Genomic DNA, 20,427 nt, shown 5'->3' with positions numbered 1-20,427 from the left:
GCCTCGCTCTTTCTTTCTCGTGCCTCCCTCCCCGGGTCTCTCCATCCCTCTTTGCCTCGCTCTTTCTTTCTCGTGCCTCCCTCCCTGGGTCTCTTCATCCCTCTTTGCCTCCTCTTTCTCGTGCCTCCCTCCCTGGGTCTCTTCATCCCTCTTTGCCTCCTCTTTCTCGTGCCTCCCTCCCTGGGTCTCTTCATCCCTCTTTGCCTCGCTCTTTCTTTCTCGTGCCTCCCTCCCCGGGTCTCTTCATCCCTCTTTCCCTCGCTCTTTCTCGTCCCTCCCTCCCTGGGTCTCTTCATCCCTCTTTGCCTCGCTCTTTCTTTCTCGTGCCTCCCTCCCCGGGTCTCTTCATCCCTCTTTGCCTCCTCTTCCTCGTGCCTCCCTCCCCGGGTCTCTTCATCCCTCTTTGCCTCGCTCTTGCTCGTGCCTCCCTCCCCGGGTCTCTTCATCCCTCTTTGCCTCGCTCTTCCTCGTGCCTCCCTCCCCGGGTCTCTTCATCCCTCTTTGCCTCGCTCTTTCCTGGCCTCCCTCCCCGGGTCTCTTCATCCCTCTTTGCCTCGCTCTTTCTTTCTCGTGCCTCCTTTTATCTCTGTATCCTCCGTATCAGTCTGTTCCCTTCTAATCTTCTCTTGTCCACCTTCTAATCTCGGTCTTATCTCGCTCTGTCCTGAGCCTCGTCCTTCTTCCCTTCCTCTGAAAAGCCCTGCAGAGCGGCAGTCCATGTCTCTGCAGAGTTTCAGTGGCGGTTAAGTGGTTTAACTGTGATTCGGTTAACATCGAGTTTCATGTCTGTTTTTGTTTCATGCTTGTGCAGCCTGCTCATGAAGCAACAGATATTTCTCTCTCTCAGCCAGCGAGTTTCCCTTCTTCCATGCGGATTACAGTCGACAAAACCCACGTTCACTTCAGTGCCTGCCAGTTTGATAGAGTTATACGCATGGACACACCTCCCATATGGCTCATATACGCGCATACACACACACAAACGCACAACATGTCAACGTTAGCGGAGTGCAGCAACATTTGGCTTGCATTTCCTCAGAGCGGGGGATGGAGGAGATTGAATAGGAGCAGTACTTCAAAGCTCTCTGTTTTTAGTACAGTGTTCCACTAATGCTCGTTTGGTTTCGTGTCCCCGGTGGACACGGTCGCTCTGCGAACAGCGCAGAGCTCGGAGTGTGACCCCGGCCAGGCTCAGGGCTGCGGGGGCCTGAGGGTTCTGGCAAAGCTGCCCGCCTGGCTTCTGTGTCGGGGTATATTTACTAATGGCCCTGGCTGGGCTGTTGGCAACTCGTCAGTCCCCTCTCTACGGTCTCTGTGGTCCGCACCGCACGATTGTGTTGGGCAGAGGCTCGATGTACGGAGCTGCTTTAAACACAGGCCCGGACTCTGAACTCCCGTCACGCCCTCCTCTGCTGCTTTGTTTTCGTCCGCTTCATTTCTTTCTTTTATTGCCGTTTCCACTTCTCCACATTCTCTTCCTTCTATTCCCTGTTTTAAAGTGACAACGATGATTATTTTCATTAGTGATAGACCGATACAATGCAACGATATCTGCATTTTTTCCAGGTGTATAGGAACCTAAAACCTACCGATGAGGGCTGTTGTGTTCGCTGATACTGATGTCCGGGCAATATTTACAGTTGGATTTAGAGATGATCAAATCAGCCTTTTTAAACGTTCTTGCTCTCCTCGATACTAAAAAGTCTTTGTGTGTTTCTTAACTTAAGAGCAGTTACTTGTTTCCTGTCGTGTTAAGAAACCAAGGCCTATTAGGACACGGGGCTCGAAGCCAGACAGCTCCCTCTCTGAAAGCACGGGAGTCCATACATGTAGATGAATGCACACAACTCTTAGCAAGTCTTACGTCACCCTGTAGGACTCTACTCTTGATCGTCCCTGGCTGCCAGCGCAGACATGAGCCCCCTCACAGGATGTCCTCGGCTGTCAAGGCCGAGAACATTTCACTGTGCTGTGTGTGTGTGTGTGTGTGTGTCTGTCAGAAGTGTGTTTTAGATGAAGGGTCGAGGTTTGATGATGTCAAGCTGTTCCCTGTTTTTTGTTCTTTCTGATGACTCCACATTAACACTTGGTCTGCTGTTTCTCTCTGGTACTTCACGCTCTTCACACTCTTTCCCTGGTTAAGAGAATAATCAGAATATTGAAGTTCACCCCATTTGCTCCCGGCTGATCTTTGTCAAAATCACAACAACTTGGGGGAAAATGGCCGACTTTTTGCCGTAATTACAGCTGAAATACGTCTTCTTGGTAACGATGTTACTTGTCATGGTGAAGTCCTTTCCTGGGTTTAAAGGTAAAAGCTTGTGTTGTTGTTTTTGGCACCGTTGCGTCCTGATTTATTCTATTTCCGAGTCAAAGCCACTGCTGCGGCGTGGAGAAGGGCAGTTAAAACCCAAGGAGCATGCGGAGAACATAGACTGTATAAAAAATAGACGTAGCATAACTGATGGGGTCCGTTCTCTCAACTTGATCCAATCGTCCTCGCCTACAGGAGTCTCCATCTTGTCAGACTTTGACTCTGCCTCATTTCCTCTTTCCAAAAAAGGGCATGTATGTGATGTTGGGGGGAGGGGCGTACGTCCGTCTGGCAGACGTTTACCTCCGAGGAGAAGTGAGGGCCAGAGGCTAGCTGTCACTCAAGAGGACACGCCCCTAATTATTCATAAACTTTAACCTCCAATAAAATAAAAACTAGCCCCTCCCCCTCAGTGTTGTCATGGAGATCTGATCTAAACACACAGACTAGAATGTTCTTTTGTCCTTAAACAGGTTTAATGATGCTGTGTAAACGGCCTGTTTAACATGGGGCTCAATGAGAAACTGCTCTGTTATGAAACCTGCCCCTAGTGGACACTCAGAGAACTGACGCTGACGGAGCTTCCTGATTGGATCAAACAGGAAGTCGCTGTGGTGGGGGCTTGTTTAGAGCATGAGTGGGAAAATGCATTAAATTTGCTGTTGGATTATTTTTCAAGCCTCACCAAAGCGATAAGAATGACTGTAAATGATTATAGTACAGAAGTAGGAGTATTATATCACCGCTGTTGTATTTTAATCCTACTGACAGATTGTACGTAGAAATACTGTTTGCTCCCTTACGAGTCAAATAGTGCAGTTGGGTCTGGTCTTCGTCAGCTGTCAGCAACACTCTGGCAGGGTCGGACCAGAGCTGTGCCATCCCTTCCTTTACTGTAAGCACAGCAGGTTCACAGACCTCTGGAGACTCTGTGCTTCAGTTGGGCCTGCTGCCTCATTTGGGGGACTTAATTGTGATTTGTGGAGTTTTTTGTCTCTGGGTTCAGTCACATTCCTGTTTATTGGCTAACCGTGGTCCAGGTTAATGTTGGGATTACCCTGGCATGCCGTGCATTGGAGGATTTTTGTGACATGGCTTTCCACCCGCTCTCCCATCTCTGCTGTCACTTCTTGGAGATGCTGTCCAGTGGGAATACCTTTGAAAACATGATGAATGGATTGGTGCATATTTATATCTTAGAACAAAAGCAGACGCCGCAAACTATACAGTTTCACAATATGAAAACATTGGCATAGCTCCTACGTGCACATCTGTGTCTTGTTTTGGTGTGAAGTCTTCCCAGAACCCCGAAGCATGTTGGACTTACTAATAGTCGAAGTAAACTAGCTTAATCACTGGGAGTTATTTCTCCTGATTCACCTGAATTCTTCAAATAACGACTTGTTATTGCAAACCTGTTGTCATACCCACCTTCTCAAACACTTCCATCACACCCTTCCTCCTTCCATGCACTCTTATTAGAGAAACAGGACTAGCTTTGTTTTTGTAATAATCACTTGGGCTGAAATCACATTTCCAAAGCCTGGGGGTCACAACGACTTCCCCTTTTGGGTTTAATTTAAGTGGCACTTAGGCCCCGCTACTGTAGCTAATCACAAGGATTTATAGAGTGCATCACCAAGGGGCTGGAGGACCAAGGAATGTTTGCTGGCACCCTGCTGCAGGTGTTACAAACCTCTATTCTTTCGCCCCGTCTTTCTTTCCCTTCGTCTATTATAGCTGCTGATGGAAGGCAGCTGGAGGACCTTGCTTGTTCTGTACTTGCGGGGTAAAAGGGGGTTCTGTTAGCGAAACATAATGCTAGCAATACCCTCCTCCTGTTGCCGGTCGCTCCCCAGTCCGGAAAGTCCTCCATGTAAAGCTTTCATAATTACATTGATCTTGAGGGGGCCTTTTACGACCTGCTGATGTGTTCAATCTCATTTCAGCCAGGCCCTGGTTAGGGGCTCCTGTATTTTGCATATTCCATGTTCATGTCCAAGCGTTGGCATTTCTTGTGTTTCTGGTAATTGGGAGTTTTCACATGAAGGAGAGGTAGAGGATGGAGGATGAAGCAAACGAGCGAGGGTAGGAAGTTGCAGTGCAGATTGTCTTAGAGGGGGTTGTTGCTCAGACTGGATCTCCAAAGGCATCATGTATTACAAGATCCAGATGTTGTAACCCCCCCCCCCCCCTCCCAACATTCAACTGACCCCATCACGCTCATGTCTACTATAAAACCTTAGAGATGGATTACACTGAATCGAAGGCATTACTCGCAGAACTCTTGGATAGCACTTGTGTTCACACCGTCGTCTACGGAGCCTCTGTTTTGTTTTCCAGGCTAAGTACAGGAAGTCATTATTAGGCTCTGCCTTATCCAAGGAAACATATCTGTTCCCTCACACCCCTCCCTCCTCCCACCCTCTTTGAATTTCCACCCGATCACGTCTTTCGTCTGGTTTGAGTGAGCGCAACAGCGGGCCAGAGCTAATGAGCTCGCTGTGATCTACAGTAAGAGCAATGCCATCTATAGGCATTCGCTCCGGCCTGCGCCAAATGCCAAACACTTAACCTGGAAATAAGAGGGAGTGATTGAAAAAACCTTCCCGTTACAGCCTCGACGGGACCTTATTTGGAGAACTTGAATCTGGTTATTTGCTGGATTTGGCCTCAAGAAGTGTCTCAAGGAAGCTGAGGTAGTTTGCGACACACAAGCGTCAATCCTGGGAGAAAAAGTCCCAAAATGGCCGATGATATTTCATAAAAGTGAGGGGTGACGATTACACTCAGTGTTAACTCTCGCTCACCTTCCCCACTTCTCTTTTTCCTCCTAATCCCGCTCCTCTTCCCCATCCTCCTCTTCACTAAGTAACCTTTGGCATGAGAGGTCAGCGTTGTGTTCCAGCACGTTGACCTCTTGGTAATGAGAAGGCAGGTTAGCGGGCGACCTGGAAGCGCTTTGTCCGCCTCTGCTGGGAACACAAACAATGACGGTGCTAAGGCACACAGGAACAGCTGCAAGGCTGCCGTCTTGTGTGCTCCGACCTACTCCGACGCCCATTCGTCATTTCACTGGAAAACTAGAAATATAAACAAAAGACAAATCTCCTCGACTGATTCCCCTCAGGTGCAGGGGACTACCTTCCCAACTTTACCGATTCACTGTGATCTTTGCCGTCTGAAAATTAAGACGAGGAGCTTTAGCGTTAACTTTGCAGATAGTTTTAATGTTAATAATTTATTGATGATATCAGATGACGCATTTCCTCGTGGCTAGGTCTCAAGCCAACGTCTTTATTGTCTGATCTTTGAGGCTGACCTATCGCCCAATTTCCAAAGAACTCGCTCTTTTGTGATCTCTGAAACGCTGCCTCTACCAACTTGTCCCTCTCTTTCTCAAGGTAAGATGTTTTAGTAGCACTGAAGTAAATGATCCACCCACAAAAGAACGAGGTGACAGGTGTGTATGTGGGCGGACGTGCACTTGCCTGCTCATGTGTTTTTTACCCCTAACACTTTGGTCAAAGTATTTTCCAAAGCCCTTAAAGGTAGGTTCAGTCAGGCGGCTTTTTACAGTTTGTAATAGGATTAAACCGAGGGCTGTCTTAATTCTAAAGTTCATTCATCCCTTTTAACCCCAACTACCTCATCCTGTGATCATTTAATTTGTTTAGTCCACATTAGCCTGGCTGTTGCCTTTCACGTCTCTCTCTCTCTCTCTCTCTCTCTCTCTCTCTCTCTCTCTCTCTCTCTCTCTCTCTCTCTCTCTCCATGCGCCACTGCTTTCATCACTGGAGATCTCCCATGTTGATATCCCTATGTCATCTGATACAGGCTTCTTTTTTTTTGTTGTTGGCTTTTAAAAACCCTCTGGTCCCGTATGAGCTCCTGTGTGACTTTCAGAAGCAATTTGCATATCTGGCATTAAATCGAACAGCTGGGAAAAGACACAAGTGAAGATAGGAGCGGGTAGATGTTTCTTGGCTGGCATCCATGAAGTACAAAGATTGCTAATGTGCTTTCCAAACCCATTCTCATCCTTCAATACTCTTCAAACACACAGGCATGTAAATGTATTACACATCATTGACCCACCAGTGGAAAATATAACAAGGGCCAGAGAGAAAGGGAGACTGAACGCAAATGGCAAAGTGCCACGATCGTTCTTGGCATTGATCCCCTATCGAACAAGCAAAGTTTTCTCAAGGCCGCTTGAGTTTGAATTGATCCCATCGCAGAGAGAGCGTGCTCTGGCTCTCCCAGCTTTTCATTTTCTACTTAAAAGCGGTGCAGTTATGAGGCTACTTTGATCCTTTACAATTGGGAGAGACTTCCATTTGTGCAGAATGAGACGGTAAGCCCTCTGGAATCCTGAAGGCACTAAGTCATCTCTTCAAAGTACAACACAAAATCATCATTGAAAATAATAAAGCGCGGGGGATTAGGGCATGCTCAAAGACAGTTGGTGTCTTTACATGAATTTATGGTTTTGATTGGCTGCAGCTTTTTATTCAGGAAAAACAAACAAGTGATGAGGGCTTTCATCCACGTTGAGTCTCATGATGTTCTCGGAAAATATGGTTTCATCACTGTTTGAATGTGTTTTCATGTTTGAATGTTAAAGCCGTTGCATGTTTGGTGCTTGTCATAAATCAATGGTTAGAAAACAAGAACGACAGCATAGCCCTCGACACAGAAGCACCCGTGTAAACAGGGTCGCCACCCACGCGACTGATATATTCCCATGGCGGCTTAATTTTGGAGGGCTCCGTGCCACGGGGCGGGTAAATGTTTGTCCTGATGGTCGTGTTTGTGCAATATATTATGCATGCTAGAAGCAAGATAGCTCAGATAGAAGCCAGCGGCCTGAAGGGGCCTTCACATGACCAGCTTTTAGGGCTTTTGCGCTGGGCTCACCGCAAGTTCGGACACTTGCTGCTTGAAGTTGTCCGTCGAGTCCGACGAAGGCGTCATTTCATGCGTAGAAAGGTAGGTAGACACTTTCTGGGGGTCACATTAGATGGGCTCTTCGATGGCTGTAAAGTCCGATGCGGGACTTTTGCAAACACGGTTGCAAATGTCACAGGGGAAGTTTCCATCTTGAGCTGGTTGCTGATAGCGTTGAGCGCGTTTCTCATCTGATTTGCATATGAGACCCAGTAAACAGCTAAATCACCGTTAGTATTAAAACAACCGTTAGCTCGTAAACTCTTCACAAACCTGCTGTGATGCTTATGAGCCTCCATCATTATGTTTTCCTCCCAGATCGTGAAACGACTTTAATGTCACGTTAAATAATTTGGGAAACTCGGACACACAAACACTACGTTTTTCCTCCATCTTTCTAACCGGCTTAATGTCGCTCTCTGGTCGCCTAGGAAACTTAAACGCCAGACTCAAAGCTTCTATCTCATTGGTTGCACTTTTGAAAGTTCAACGGCAACGAGGTCAAAGTTCAACTGATTTGAACCATGAGTGCAGCGGCAGAGAGGAAATCTGAGCCGTGCGCGCAGCTACCGTGGGTGTTACTGCCTCTTCCATAGGAAATGAATGGAATGACTGGCGCAAAGCGTTTGTACAGCGTGTCATGCGTAGGGGCCTTTACTGTGTGGATGGTGGTGCAGAGAGGGTGTCTGCTGAATACAGTGACGAGGAGTTGTGATTACAGATGCAGACTGGATCAGATCGCTCCCATCTGTGGTTCTGATGAGTCATGATCAGTGTTTCCTTTGTCAAAGTTTTGACTTGTTAAAGTTTTCCATGTGCAATGTTTTAAAATTCAATTAATGACATTAAAATGTATTGCTAAATAACGCTTTGGCCTCTTTTCTAAGCATGTACAGCTCTATAACACTGTTATCTCAATGAAAAGGACTGAAACAGATGGATATGCACCAAAAAGAGGCGATTTATTATTTGGACGGTAAAAAAATGACTTTGTCGTTAGATTCTTCCATCTACCGGTCCCTTTGGCCGGTGAGACACAAAGTTTACAGCCCTGATTGTATAACATGTCTGACCTGGAGCTGGAGGTGCAGGAATAAACCAGACTTCACTGCAGTCCTGTCTGTCTGGAGATGGCTCTCACTCTGAGGAAATGAGTCTACAATACACAGGCATTGCTCAAATTCCTCCCCTTGTGTCATCGCCGCTAAAGCAAATAGCGGCTTAGGGGGGGAAAGGATTCTGCCACTGAATCAACAGATTGTTTGTGTCTTCACAGGCTCAAAGGGAACGTTTTCAGATTTGTGGAAAGGTAGGAATTTGGAGAGTAGTCCCTTTCAGCCGAACGCAGAGACCCCTGCCCCGACATACCGCTGTTTTCCAAGCTCAGAGTCTCTGCCTGACTCTACACTGAGAGTTTCTGTGTCGGGGAGGGAGAACCGCGGAATTGAATCCCTAGACTTTGATTGACTCTTTTGAAAATGAAGGCCGACTGTGACTCGAGCCATTGGATTAATTGGTGCACGCATGCTTGGCCCAGGCCCGCCAGTGATCTGACGTAGATGGGAATTGTCTGTGAGATGGTTGCATATGAATTAATTAGGGTCAAACTGGGTCTTCCTGGAACCAGATCAGCACGGAGGCCTGGGCCTTTCCACTCCCAACACACTGTTGTCACATGTTTGCTGTGAGGAACACTGAAGAAGGGGAAAGGGATAATGACAAAGGAAAGAATCCACATTAGCATTATCTTAATCTGAAGCACATAAGCACCTTTGATATTACTTATCTTATTTAGGCACAACCTATTTATTACTGTTGCTACTTTGAACTGTCCTTGACTACAGGCAGCATTTAATCACATGTGCTCTATCCAACAAACTGATGCTCCGTTTCCTGTAAGAAACCAGACAGACAGGGATGTTTACCTACCTGTTAACTAGGCCAGGATAATCTTCATAGTTCATTTGAACAGTCAGGAACATTTTCTCAATGTTTGCGTTTGAATATATTGTTGTATTTTACCTTAGGGCGCACTCACACTGTCCTTCCGCACCGCGCCCCGGGCTTTAGGGTACTTGTCCCCCCTCCAGGCCCGTTTGTACTCACACTACCTGGGCCTCGGAGAATGCTTCGTGCTGCCTATACGTCATCACGCCATAACATGTCACACGCATTGATGACGTCATGGCGATGCGTCGTTTTGTTTACAAATCTTTCCATAGACCTCTGAGTTTTTGTGCGTCTTGTCGACTGTTTTTGAATCTTTTCATCGACCAAATCTGCAGTAAACACTCCACCTCCGCATCACACCAACGTGAACCTTTCGCCGCCATTGTTGTTGTTGTTAAATGTCCGCGCATGGTCCCCCCTATGTCCGAACAGGCGCACATAAATTACATCAGAACCGCCGTAGGCCTCGTGCTCGTGCTCGTACATGTGCAAACGTGCTTTACAAAAGCCCACCTCTCTCAGACGGGCCGTGGACGGCCAGCTATCCGCAGTTATGCGCGGAGCAGTTGCGCTCACACTGGTCAAACGCACTAGGCTTTAGCTGAAAAAACGGTTTTGGCCCGGTACAGAAGGACAGTGTGAGTGCGCCCTCAGTTTGTCTGGGCCAGTGATGCAAAACCTGATTTACGTCCTTGTAATACGGATCACATGGGGCACTTGATCTGCATGGAACGCAAAGTCGTAGCCTGTCCAAAGGAAAAAAACACTGATTTAACTGATTAAAAAGTACTTTTATTAAAACATTACATTGAGTTTTTATGCCAACAGGCGAATGTTGGGGGGTTTGATCAGTCTGTCCTCCCAGGGCTCTTAATAGCACGTGTAAAAGATTTTATTTCTCCAGTTTGAATCATTTTCTTGTCCACACTCCTGCTGTGTCAGACGAGCAGACTCTGGAGGAACTTTGAGCCATTATGTTGGGTGAACCGGGTCCCTCTGACCTGAGGTCGTAACCCTTAAAGTCCCTCCTCTCCTCATCTGTGCGTTTCAACCTCCCTCTGCGGCTACCACTCTCTTCATCTCCTCCCTATCGACGCACACCTCTGTAATTGGTGATGTGGACCATATGTTGGGTTTGAATGGCCTTCTGTTCTGCAGAGTCGGTTGACATACTCAAGGACATATCATAACCTTGTTATTGGGCTACCTGTGCCTTCCTGGACTGGCGTCACAGGCAGAGGGATATAGTCTCCCAGTCCTTTCACCTCTTATCAAGCATCTCCTCTCCTCACCTGTCAAATTATCCCCTACGGCTTCTCCTGCAAGTAGCAAAAGTACCGTGGACTGCTGACCTGTCACTGTGTGTAATCTTCACCACTGGTGTGACCTTTAAGCTTGAGGGTCAGTGTGTTTAAATAGAGGGGTAGAGGAAAAAGACTCACAGGTTTAGTGTGTGTGTGTGTGTGTGTGTGTGTGTGTGTGTGTGTGTGTGTGTGTGTGTGTGTGTGTGTGTGTGTGTGTGTGTGTGTGTGTGTGTGTGTGTGTGTGTGTGTGTGTGTGTGTGTGTGTGTGTGTGTGTGTGTGTGTGTGTGTGTGTGTGTGTGTGTGTGTGTGTGTGTGTGTGTGTGTGTGTGTGTGTGTGTGTGTGTGTGTGTGTGTGTCTGGGTTTTAGGGTTGTTGTTACATTTGCTTTCGGCTCTGTTTGTCTGTCCGTCAGCAAGATTACGGGAAAACTACCGGCCCAATTTTCACTTTATTTCATTTTTTATTTCACCTTTATTTAAAGGAAGTCTCATTGAGACCAAAACTCTCTTTTACCATAAAGTCCTGACCATGGTAGCAACCATACAAAATAAAATCTATAAAACATGAACCTGATATACAAATGTAACCTGACTCCTCCAGATGGATTGAGTCTCCTGGTCTCAGCAGATCCATCTGAACTCTGGTTTAAAGATCTTTGTGAAGGGGTGAAAATCCTGGTTTCTGATTGGATAAACCACCTGTCTGTCACCAACATACGGGCCAAACCAACCAATCAGATGAGTGAAGCGTGTGACGTGCTAACAGCGTGGAGGCAAAGCTCAGAAAGGAAACAACATGTGGGTAAAGGAGATTTTCCCTTTGTGTTTAACGTGAATTTACGGATCAAAGGCCCAATTTCAGGAGCCCGGTCCATATTCAACAGAAGGATCCAGAGAACAAAGAGTTAGTGAGCGGCTCGCTCCATAGCTGCTCATCTCATCCGTGGAAGCCTCCATGTTGTTGACACTCAACAGTCTCTTCTGTTTCACTTCATACACTGTCTCTTTATATCACCACTACATCACTTTATTTATTTATTAATGGTTTGCTGTAACTATCTGCTGATACACTTACTGTGCTTTAGGACATGCTGCTACATTTCACTGTGGTTTACTGTAACTTACTTAAGTACGAAATGCTGCTACACTCCACTGTGCCATACTGTCACTTAGTTCTGTAGGAAATGCTGCTACATTTTTAACATTTTTAACACTTATAACTTATCGCTCCTTCTCACTTATCTAGTTTGTACTTATTTTATTTCAATCTGCTGCTAAACTGCACGCTGCGTATTGTTGTATATTGTATAAACCTACGCTTAACCACGACGTCTGTTGCACTCTGTCACACTTGGTTCATTGCTTGATTTATCTGACGTTAGCTTTATTTTGATTTGATTTATGTTTATGCTTATTGTTACTCTGATCCTTTTCCGCCTTTGTATCGAAACTGTTGCACAATAATTTCCCTCGGGATAAATAAAACTTCTTGAATCTTGAATTGAATCTTGAATCTTGAATCCACCAAAGAAACCAACGCTGAGGTCAGGACGGACTCATGAGGCCAATACAAATCCACAATAAAACAGAATGACAGCTATTCAAGCACAATGGCCTCTCGAGGAAAACCATGTTTTTAGTTTAAAAAGCTTTTCGGAATAATTTGCATGAAACTTGGTGGACGCATGAAAGCACGAGGACAGTGACGATTAGAACGTTAATATTGCACGTCTCTATTTGCGCACGACATGGGAGCACAATGTGAACGCACCGTTGGCCTTGGCCGAGGTCGGCACTCACCAAGTGCCACTATAGTTCTGTTTGTATCCACCGAAGCCACTGGGCTCTGAGGTCCCGCGGAGCTCCTTGTGTCATGCTCCAGTGCTGCTGTTTTTTTACTCCAGGGGAATATGTTTGGTTCAGAGCCCAGTCTCGGTCCTCATTCTAATGTATCGCTAATGTATCGCGATCAATGACGGATGAAGTCTTTGATTTGTGTCTCTTTTGGGGCGGCAGTAGCTCAGTCCATAGGTGACTGGGCTGGGAACATCGCGGATGTGTGTGTATTTCGGGCCTGTGTGTGTAACCTGAATAATAACAGAGTGAAATAATTGAATTCCCCCTTGCAGGATTAATAAAGTAATACTTCTTCTTCTTCTTTACAGATTGACCTGTTCCTGTCTGAGAGTCTGAGAGTCTGAACGCATGAATAGATGCAGAGCATGGTCCTTTGTCATCCTACAGGTAAGACAGTGACACTGCCGCTCCTCACCCGCATCATATCGTACCTTTTAGTCAGGATTGCCACGGGCTTTGGCTGAGCATTGAAAGACATTTCTTATTGTATTGGTCGTGGAAATATGCCTAATTTCCTCACAATATCATATAAGGTCATATAAGAAAACTGAAATGAAGTGTTCATTAGTTTGTGTTCGTAGGCTGTTTCAAATTTCTATGAAAACGTCATTAGATCCTGATTTTCTTTTATTTGTACTTCCATCTGAAGAAGGCATTTATCACAAAGCTAACATCAAACCGTCCCTTCGTACTGTACGGACTAACGTAACGGATGGGAGTCAGTATCCCTTATTCAGCGTCCCTTGATCACAAGCAGCCTAATGAAGAAAACATGCCACAGAGCCAGGACCCGAGCAGTAAAGCAGCCGCTCCTCGTCCTCTGCCTTCCCCCCTCGTGCCTCTGTCTGGCGAGTCCAGACAAGCCTCCGGTAAAAGGCGAGGATGTTTGTTCTTCACCTCGCTACAACTGGGTCAGTGAGCAAGGTAAAGGTGTTTACCCACGGCTCACGGCTCCCACTGCCCCCACAGACCTTTAAGGTGGATCCAGATTCCAGGGAGAAGCAGCCTGTATCAGGAAAACAGGCATCTCTCAATGGTGTCTTATGTGTTTTGGATGTTTTAATGATGATAATGTGTGAGGTGAGGGTTGTTCTACCCTCAGAACACGCTTTTGTTGGATGACGTGTGGTTACAGCTGTGTGTGATGGTGTGTGACTGTTCACAAATTATCCCCACCAAGGAAAAATAGTATCAACAGTTCAGGGTGAACCGTGTCCCGTTTACATCCACCAACACATGACTTCATGTTGGGGTATAAATCTAAACTCAGGCAGCAGTGCAGCACACACACACACATACACACACACACACACGCACTCACAAAGTCATATTTCTCTCTCACACTCACTCAGTCGGTCTTTCTGGTTCGCGCTGACCCGACCCGCTGAAAGGCTTTCAGGCCCGTGTCACTCAGCCAACAACTCTCTCTGTTCAGACGCTCGGCGGGTTCAGGTCGGACGCCAGTCTCTCCTCCCTCCTCCTTCCTTCACATTGGCTGCCTTGTCATGTTCAGATGTAGCAAACACTCGCACACTCGTGTGTGTGCGCGGCTGTGCGTAGAATAGATGCATTCAGTGTGTGTAAATATGTTTTTGGTTTCGTTCCCGTTGGCGCACCTTGTCATGCGAGCGTACATGTCATGCACATGTGTTAAGGCTTGACTGCGTAATGTGTGCGTGCCTGCATTCATTTATTATTGTGTGTGTGTGTGTGTGCGCGTGTGTGTGTAATCACGGGTGAATTTGGAGAACAGCTAGAAAGGAGCAGCTGTGGCTGCTTTGGAACATGGACGCCGTCTGTTGTTGATTCTGCCGGACCGGAGGCTTCAGCGCTGCCCAGCTCCTCCTGCCCGCAGCTGCTGGGACTCCCCCTTTAATAGACTTCACAGCCTTTCAAAAGCTTTTTAGGGCCCTAAAGGAAGTCAACACGGACCTTAGTCCAAGGCTAACGCTGTTTACGCCAGCTCATAGAGGTGATATCTGCAGATGATGACAATATTGGCAATATTGGTTTTTACTCCTGGTTCATTTGAAATCAACTTTTCCTCTGCATGTGTTCATCATTTCATTCATTCATGTTCAACCTCTTGTCCCTGTCGGGGTCACGGGCGGGCGATCCCAGCTGACATTGGGCGTGAGGCGGGGTCCACCCTGGACAGGACGCCAGTCTATCACAGGACACATAGAGACGAACAGAGACAGACAACCATTCACACCTACGGGTGATTTAGAGTCATCAATGAACCGAACACCTGCACGTCTTTGGACTGTGGGAGGAAACCGGAGAACCCGGAGAAAACCCACGCAGACACGGGGACAACATGCAAACTCCACACAGAAGGGCCCCAGCAGGGATTCAAACCAGGACCCTCTCGCTGTGAGGTGACAGTGCTAACCACCACACCACTGTGGTCATAATCTGTGCGACGTCCATGCCTGCCTGCTGCAGCCTGCGACTCTCACCTACTCTCACTCGCTGGCTGCTACCGCACACCCTTGCTGCGCACGTGCGAGTCGAGCCGGGGGCTAAACCGTCCTTGGGGGAACCGCAACTTCAAATTTGAAGTTCCGCACGTGCAAAACAAGAGTTTACATCTGCCATATTAACGCTATAGTATGTATGCCACGTTTAGGGACTGCGGTCCATCTCTGTACCCGTCCAGAATACCCTGCAGCGTGACGGTTGGGTACGAACACGTGTAACGTTACATCCCTAGTGTTAGTGGGGTGGCAGCCTAATCCACTATGATGTACAGTGGGAAACTCCAAATGAAACAGTAACTTTAGTCCATGGGGCGGCTGTGGCTTGGTCGCAGAGTCGGTCGTCCTCTGTTCGAGAGATTGGTGGTTCGATCCCCATCTCCCCCCGGTCCACATGTCGAACTGTCCTTGGGCAAGACACTGAACCCCGAATTGCTCCCTGTGCTGCTGCATGGGTGTGTAAATGTGGTGGGAATGGTTAGATTAGATGGTCTGTAGATGTCCACTGCATCAGTGTGAATGGGTGAATGTGACAGACACTGTGAAGCGCCTTGAGTAGTCAGAAGACTAGAAAGGTGCTATATAAGTACAAGTCCATTTACCATTCGCTAAAGCATCGAACACCAATCCGTTCTCAGATGGATTCATTTAATAGTTGAACAGTGGACTGGGCAAATCCACACAACACGCACCAAATGTGTGATTGAAAAACCAAAAGACGGCGAGATTTCCTTCTTAACTTGCTGATTTGAACAAGTCTTCCAGTAACCAGCGACTGATCCTCCCTCCCTGCTCTCCGCTCGCAGCTGTGTTGACTGTCAGTGCACGGGAACCCTTGATTACTAGGCTGACTGTACATTTGGGCTGTGCCTGGCAGCCTGCACACACACACACACACACACACACGCACACACGCGCGCAGAGCCTTCTTAGCTTTGATCGCGTAGACTTGTAAATGACTGCTGCTCCGCGGTCCCAGGCCTCAGGTCGTCCACTGGGCTTTATTAGCCTAATGAGCGGTTGGGAGACGTTTATCTGTGCTGCGGCGCGTCTGTCTGAAGACGCCCCTGGCAGCTGGTTCATGTCCAATCACCTCATGTTGGCAGACAGCGGCTTCATTAGAAGCATCAGCTGCGACGGCCGGTGATGTCTTCGTTAAAGTTTATGATTTGTTGATTTTAATAATCGGCTGTTTCTTGACGTGATCGAGAAAACACCACTCCTCCATATAACAAGACGCAGGTGGAGTGCAGTGACATCAGCTCGGTTGGAGGCGGCTCTCCAGCCAAAGAATGACTTTACCTAAAATACATCCACGGTTTGATTCCTCATTAACCGCGCTTGGTGTCATATGTTGATATCAAGGGATGGTGAATGTGTTGGAAAACTGCTGATGTCGGCACATGTGGACAGAGTGTTGTTCAGTGATCAATAACAGATGCTTTTGGAAATCTAACACCGGGTTTTCCACATATTTTGAACGTGTTGAATTGATTGTAAGCACATTATTAATATAACACAACGTATTTGTCCGATTCTATCAGTGAATGTATGGAAAATACACTTTATTTAACTTATGCTACTGTTGTAAATCACCAAAACTGTGGGGCGACTGTGGCTCAGTGTGCTCAGTGCTGTCGTTGCATTTAAGGGCGGGCCTACTATAAATACAATATATATTTTTTTTAAAGATACTTTTTTGGGGCAGTTTTCCAAGCCTTTATTTTATTCAAGATTCAAGATTGAAGATTGAAGAAGCTTCATTTCTCCCGAGGGAAATGATCGTGCAACAGTTTCAATACAAAGATGAAAGGATCAGAGTAACAATAAGCATAAAAACATCAATCAAATCAAAATAAAGCATAAAAACATCAATCAAATCAAACAGTAACTAAATGTGACAGAGTGCAACAGACATCGTGGTTAAACGCAGGTTTATACAATAAACAACAATACGCAGCGTGAAGTTTAGCAGCAGATTAAATCAAATAAGTACAAACTAAACAAGTGATAAGGAGCGATAAGTGATAACAGTGTTAAAGTGTAGCAGCAATAAGACAGACAGCAAAAGCGGAGTCGAACCCGCGGCCGCTGCCTCGAGGACCTTCAGCCTCTTAACACGGGGCGACCGCTCGAACCACTCAGTCACCGGCCGCCCGGAAATATACATTTATTTTAAAATGATATAAATATATTTATAATAAAGTATTCTGAACATGCCGGAGCACTTCCTGCATGTTGTATAATAAAAAGAGACATAATCTGTAAACGTATTTGTCCGATTCTATCAGTGAATGTATGGAAAATACACTTTATTTAACTTATGCTACTGTTGTAAATCACCAAAACTGTGGGGCAACTGTGGCTCTGTGGTAGTGGTTCGTCCTCCATTCAAGAGATTGGAGGTTCGATCCCCAGCTTCCCCAGCATGTTGAAGTGTCCTTGAGCAAGACACTGAACCCTGAATTGCTCCCTGTGCTGCGCATGAGTGTGTGAATGTGATGTGCATGGCTAGATTAGATGGTCTGTAGGTGTCCACTGCCATCAGTGGACATAATCCATGTGGTTTGATTCTAAAGAGGAGGAAAAACTTCACTCTGCTCATCGAAGGGAAGTTTAATGAAGCGAGTGGATCCTCCGTGTCTCCACATGCTCATTCTCTTATGCTGGATGTTGGACTCATACCAGGGGGAGCATCCAGCCAAGTTGTTGCAGAGAGACATTATGCACGTTAATGGTTATATAACAGGCATTAATGCAGGCTTCCTCTTTTGATTATCGGATATCTCAGCAGCTAGGACACGGGTTCCCATGACATATTGTCATTCACGGTCCCCAGGGGTTGAATCCTGCTCATCCCCTGACTGCAGATGTTGGAAGTGTTAGCAGCTTAGCATGCTGGTGCAAAAAGACTGCAGTACAACTATCTAACAAAGTATGCCTATCTTTTAAATGCAACCGTGTCAGGGCGCACTTACACTGTCCATCCGTTCCGTGCCCAAACACGTTTCACGGCTAAAGTCTGGCTCCTTTGACCAGTGTTAGTGCAACCGTACCGCGCCTAGGAGCGGCACGCTTGCCGTCCACGGCCCGTTTGGGAAAGGTGGGCTTTAGTAAAGCACGTTTGCACGTGTCCGAGCACGAGCGTGCACACGTGTACGAGCACGAGGCCTACAGCGGTTCTGAGGTCATTTCCTGTGCGCCTGTTGGGACATAGAAAAAAGAAGGAGGGACCATGCGCGGACATTTCAAACAATGGCGGTGAAAGGTTCACGTTGGTGTGATGCGGAGGTGGAGTGTTTACTGCAGATTTGGTCAATGAAAAGATTCAAAAACAGTCGACAAGACGCACAAAAACTCTGAGGTCTACGGAAAGATCTGGAAACAAAGCCACGCATCGCCATGACGTCATCAATGCGTGTGACGTGTTACGGCGTGATGACGTATAGGCAGCAAGAAGCATTCTCCGAGGCCCAGGTAGTGTGAGTACAAACGGGCCTGGAGGGGGGGACAAGGACCCTAAAGCATGGGGCACGGGACGGAGGCACAGTGGGAAGACTCAGAAATGTACCTAAATAAAATCTGATCTTAGATTAGATACGATTTCAATCAGGATGTCGGCTCAAACGATTGGAGCCAACTTCTAAACATTGACTCCTGTTACTGTTTCAATGAAATGCATTTGAACAGAGTCACTCACAAACACACTTCCTTCACCTGAGCTCAGCCTAATAGTCAATGTGTCTCATGTATAATTCAGCCCGTAGTCAGATGGACGTTTCCTTTTAATCACACACTCTCTCTCTCTCTCTCTTCGTTCCCGAGCCTTCTTCAGACAGGAAACAGATCTGAGAACCAGGGAACCGGAGAGGAAATGATGAATGAAGGAACGGCTCCGATCCATGCAAATCTGACCTCTGTTTATTGTTGCAGTTGCTGAGTTTTGTTAAAGGTCGCCTGGCTTTGATCACACAAGTAGGAAGCCCGACCTATACGTCTGCGTTTGACACCTGGCTGACCCACTGTACATGTGTGTGTGTGTGAGTGTGTGAGTGTGTGAGTGTGTACATGAAAGATTGTTATTCCAGTAACCGAGATCCAAACAGGGATTTCTTTCTCTCCTGTGATTGAAACTTCCCCTTTTCTCCTCACTGACTTAACAGAGAAGTCACAAAATGAAAAGGAAAGAAACTGGACTGTTAGTTGAAGGTATACAAAGACTGGGGCACCCAGCACCACTTCCCCCTGGAATAGATCGGGGAAGTTCACATCCTGGAGCACCAGGACAGGTTGGGACACGGTCACTACTCGCTGACGTGAAACAACAATTCAAACTCGCCCAATTGAACCAAATTCCTGAAGACCTCTCTCCGTTTTTCTCTCGTAGATGGGATCGATGCGGTTTGATGGCCAAGGCAACGTGTCTTGTTTCTGGTTAGCATCCCCCACTTCACATTTAGAGCCATGCGGAGCTTACCGCAGCAACGTCTGATGCTGTAGCCTGGTTTATTTGCTTGTGCCTAATTAGAATGTCTTTTTTTTTATGCAACATGTCTTATAATTGGTAAATAGACTCGTACTTATAAAGCGCCTTTCTAGTCTTCTGACTACTCAAGGCGCTTTCACAGTGTTTGTCACATTCACACTGATGGCAGTGGACATCTACAGACCATCTAATATAACCATTCACACCACATTCACACACCCATGCGCAGCACAGGTAGCAACTCGGGGTTCAGTGTCTTGCCCAAGGACACTTCGACATGTGGATCGGGGGAAGGTGGGGATCGAACCGCCAATCTCTCGAATGGAGGACGACCCACTCTCTCACTGAGCCACAGCCACCCAGCGAGCCTCTGTCCCTCACTTGGCTTGGCAAGTGAAGCACAACTAGAGAGGACATTGGGTGGTCTAATGGACGTCTAGAAGTTTGATGCTGTAGTCCAGACTAGTGACAACTTACTCATGGTCTTTGTCACTGAAAGTCTCGTAGACCACGACCAATTCTTTTCATTTATTTAGCAAAGAGATATAACTTTTATTATAACTAAACAAATACTGTTGCTCCGACATAGACAATTAAGATGTGGCTGTCCCCTGGAAGGCCCTGTTTCGTGACTATTGGGTTTCTTTTGTGGAGACGTGGGTGAGTGGGGAGATGAAGCCTGGAGGGACATGTGTATTCATAACACCAGCGCCTCTTTTCTTTGAGTCAGCATTGTCTGGTATTGTGGATCCTCTTTGCTCCATTGTCTTGTGAGTTCCGCTGGTGGTCTGTCGTGTAAACAGCTCTAAAAGGGGAACCGTCTCCACTCTCCTTTTCAAAAGTGCTCTCTCTCTCTCTTTTCTCTCTATCCGTGGTCGGTAACACATCCACACACAGACACACACATGTGCCAGTTCTAACCATCACTGGCACCACGTCTGTCCCAGTGCGGAGCCTTATAGTGTATTGGGGGTTTAGGTGCCAGTGGGGAAGGAAGGACCCTGCTGGCTTGTCAGCGTCTATGACCCCTCTGTCACAATGGGTCCCTTTCCCCTCCCACTCATTTCCCTGCAAAGCTGGGAAGAG

The 20,427-nt window shown here is 46.9% G+C and overlaps 1 protein-coding gene across 1 annotated transcript in view; it reads left to right on the top strand.

Moving 5' to 3' along the window:
• disp1 (dispatched homolog 1) overlaps positions 1-20,427 on the top strand; it is a 103,811-nt gene that overhangs the window by 17,988 nt on the left and 65,396 nt on the right. The window contains exon 3 of the mRNA XM_083934000.1: positions 12,684-12,762. The gene's annotated coding sequence lies outside the window, so the exon portion shown is untranslated. The remainder of the gene's footprint in view (positions 1-12,683; positions 12,763-20,427) is intronic.

Source organism: Echiichthys vipera (assembly GCF_963691815.1).
Source record: "Echiichthys vipera genome assembly, chromosome: 19".
NCBI lineage: Eukaryota > Metazoa > Chordata > Actinopteri > Perciformes > Trachinidae > Echiichthys > Echiichthys vipera.
The sequence above is the reverse complement of the archived record's forward strand: the minus strand, read 5'-3'. Positions and strand labels throughout refer to the sequence as shown.